The sequence below is a fragment of the Schistocerca nitens genome, chromosome 9 (assembly GCF_023898315.1).
Source record: "Schistocerca nitens isolate TAMUIC-IGC-003100 chromosome 9, iqSchNite1.1, whole genome shotgun sequence".
Taxonomy (NCBI): Eukaryota; Metazoa; Arthropoda; class Insecta; order Orthoptera; family Acrididae; genus Schistocerca; species Schistocerca nitens.
In genome coordinates, this window is record NC_064622.1 from 505,857,890 (window position 1) to 505,861,594 (window position 3,705).

Below are 3,705 nucleotides of genomic sequence, written 5' to 3' on the forward strand. Positions count from 1 at the left end.
GTTATGTGATCTACCCATCTAATATTCAGCATTCTTCTGTAGCACCACATTTCGAAAGCTTCTATTCTCTTCTTGTCTAAACTATTGATCTTCCACGTTTCACTTCCGTACATGGTTACACTCCGTACAAATACCTTCAGAAACGACTTCCTGACACTTAAATCTATACTCGATGTTAACAAATTTCTCTTCTTCAGAAACGCTTTCCTTGCCATTGCCAGTTTACATTTTATATCCTCTCTACTGCGACCATCATCAGTTATTTTGCTCCCCAAATAGCAAAACTCCTTTACTACTTTAAGTGTCTCATTTCCTTATCTAATTCCCTCAGTATCACCTGACTCAATTCGACTACATTTCATTATCCTCGTTTTGCTTTTGTTGATGTTCATCTCATATGCTCCTTTCAAGGCACTATCCATTCCGATCAACTGCTCTTCCAAGTCCTTTGCTGTCTCTGACAGAATTACAATGTCATCGGCGAACCTCAAAATTTTTATTTCTTCTCCATCGATTTTAATTCTCACTCCGAATTTTTCTTTTATTTCCTTTACTGCTTCCTGAATAAATAGATTGAATAACATCGGGGATAGGCTACAACCCTGTCTCATTCCCTTCCCAACCACTGCTTCCCTTTGATGCCCCTCGACTCTTATAACTGCCATCTGGTTTCTGCAGAAATTGTAAATAGCCTTTCACTCCCTGTATTTTACTCCTGCTACCTTCAGAATTTGAAAGAGGGTATTCCAGTCAACGTTGTCAAAAGCTTTCTCTAACATTACAAATGCTAGCAACGTAGGTTTGCCTTTCTTTAATCTATTTTCTAAGATAAGTCGTAGGGTAAGTATTGTCTCACATGTTCCAATATTTCTACGGAATCCAAACTGATAGTTCGGTAATTTGCACATGTCAACAACTGATTTCTTTGGGATTAGAATTATTATATTCTTCTTGAAGTCTGAGGGTATTTCGCCTGTCTCATACATCTTGCTCACTAGATGGTAGATTTTGTTAGACCTGGCTCTCCCAAGGCTGTCAGTAGTTGTAATGCAATGTTGTCTACTCCCGGGGCCTTGTTTTGGCTTAGGTCTTTCAGTGCTCTGTCAAACGCTTCACGCCGTATCATATCTCGTATTTCATCTTCATCTACATTCTCTTCCATTTCTGTAATATTGCCCTCAAGAACATCGCCCTTGTATAGACCCTCTATATATTTCTTCCACCTTTATGATTTCCCTTTTGTGCTTAGAACTGGGTTTCTATCTGAGCTCTTGTTATTCATGCAAGTGGTTCTCTTTTCTCCAAAGGTCTCTTTAATTTTCCTGTAGGCAGTATCTATCTTACCCCTAGAGATATGCGCCTCTACATCCTTACATTTTTCCTCTAGCCATCCCTGCTTAGCCATTTTGCACTTCCTGTCGATCTTGTTTTTGAGACGTTTGTATTCCTTTTTGCCTGCTTCACTTACTGCATTGTTATATTTTGTCCTTTTATCAATTCAATATCTCTTCTGTTACCCAACGATTTCTATTAGCCCTCGTCTTTTTACCTACTTGATCCTCTGCTACCTTCACTATTTCATCTCTCAAAGCTACCCAATATTCTTCTACTGTATTTCTTTCCGCCATTCTTGTCAATCGTTCCCTAATGCTCTCCGTGAAGATCTCTACAACCTCTGGCTTTTTCAGGTTATCCACGTCCCATCTCCTCAAATTCCTGCCTTTTTGAAGTTTCTTCAGTGTTAGTCTACAGTTCATAACCAATAAATTGTGGTCAGAGTCCACATCTGCCCCTGAAAATGTCTTACAATTTAAAACCTGGTTCCTGAATCTCTGTCTTACCATTATGTAATCTATCTGAGACCTTCCAGTATCTCGAGGCTTCTTCCATATATACAACCTTCTTTATGATTCTTGAACGAAGTATTAGCTATGATTAAGTTATGCTCTGTGCAAAATTCTATCAGGCGGCTTCCTCTTTCCTTCCTTACTCCCATTCCATATTCACGTACTACGTTCCCTTCTCTTCCTTTACCTACTATCGAGTTCCAGTCGCCCATGACTATTAAATTTTCGTCTCCCTTCACTTCTGAATAATTTCTTTTATCTCATCATACATTTCATCAATCTCCTCGTCATCTGCTGAGCTAGTTGGCATATAAACTTGTACTACTGTGGTAGGCGTGGGCTTCGTATCTATCTTGGACACAATAATGCGTTGGTGGGTCAAGCACGATTTTTCCTAGTACAGCACGAAAGTCAGTAAATTCGTTATGTTGCTAATGAATGAGGTTAAGAGAGTATGGGAGAGAATGAAGTAGCGAAAGATTCCTTACCAATCCAGAAACTGCTCTGTAGCAATAGACAGGATCATTACGAGACCATAGCATAGAGAAGTTCTTATGTTTTGTCATGCCTATTGGGTGGAGAATCCCTTGTTAACTATTGTGTTTAAGTGTAATGCAAGAATTTTGCAACGTTAGCGTGAATGAATTTATTGTAATAAAAGAGGAGATATGTGAGACAAATAGTGGTCTTGATTATTGTAGCCAATTTGTTGAGTTATTTTACCATAACCTCCATTTTATTGCTGGGATGTCCAAGCTTTGGATAAAATATATACCGCAGGAAGGAAATGTGGCCTTGCCAGGGTGGAGTGAGCCCATCAGAAATGTGCACTAGCTATTAGTCAGATGCGTTATCCACGCCGTTCCATTAAAAAGGACGAGAATAAATTATAGCTTAACTGATAGGCACTAGTGCTCATATTTCAAGCATAGTTGCAGTGGGTATGATAATCATGAAAGTATTTCTGATGTACGAATAATAGTTGCACTCGCTTGGCAAGCCACTCATCTAGTAGGCCTGACTACTAGATGCCACAGAATGGGGTAGTAACCTCCCACCGATATGTCTGACCTGGGGATTTTCGACAAGAAAAGAAAGTCTGACGGGTGGAGGTGACGTGTATTTGTGCGTCAAAGTACTCAAAAAGGCAGCCTTTAAGATGGGTAAACGAGAGATCTCGAGGTGATTGCTCAGGGATCAATTGTTGAGTTAAACAACACACTTGTGCACAGACTGATTCCAAATAAAGCCAGAATTCGATTTTCGTCGTGGATCCCATGTGCTACTAAAAGTTGTTCCAACCATGGTTCGACAGACCTATCGAAAGCCGGAATGTCGGCAGAGCCACGTGCAAAGCGTTCAATTTACCCGCCATGAAATCAACTCTACGAGCTGCATCTTGCAACGCTGGGGAGTGAGGCGATGTTCTGTCTTCATGAGCGCTGCCTGAATGTGCTGCAGAGTTTCCGTCAAAGACTGAAGAAATTCCTCTAAGGTAGCCATTTCAACCGAAAATGAAAGTTTTATCCTTGTCGCCAATATCTGTAGTGTCCTGCGGTAGGCAGGAAAGAAATAACGATCAATTTTTAACACACTTTAATTTAATTTCCAAAATCAAGGGCAACAAGAAACAATAATTCTTGTGGTGGAAAAAGCCAAATAAAAGTTAAAAGACACTGAAACGAAATAATAACAACCAAAATACTACGCTTCACAATTCCAAAGTGGCGTTACGCCCAACGAGATACAAATTTCTACAGAGGACTATGGCTAGAGCCGGCGTAGCTATTGGCCGGAGCTGTCCTAGATGTAGGTATACACTGCCGGCCTGCCTCTGCTGGCGTGCTTATTACACCGA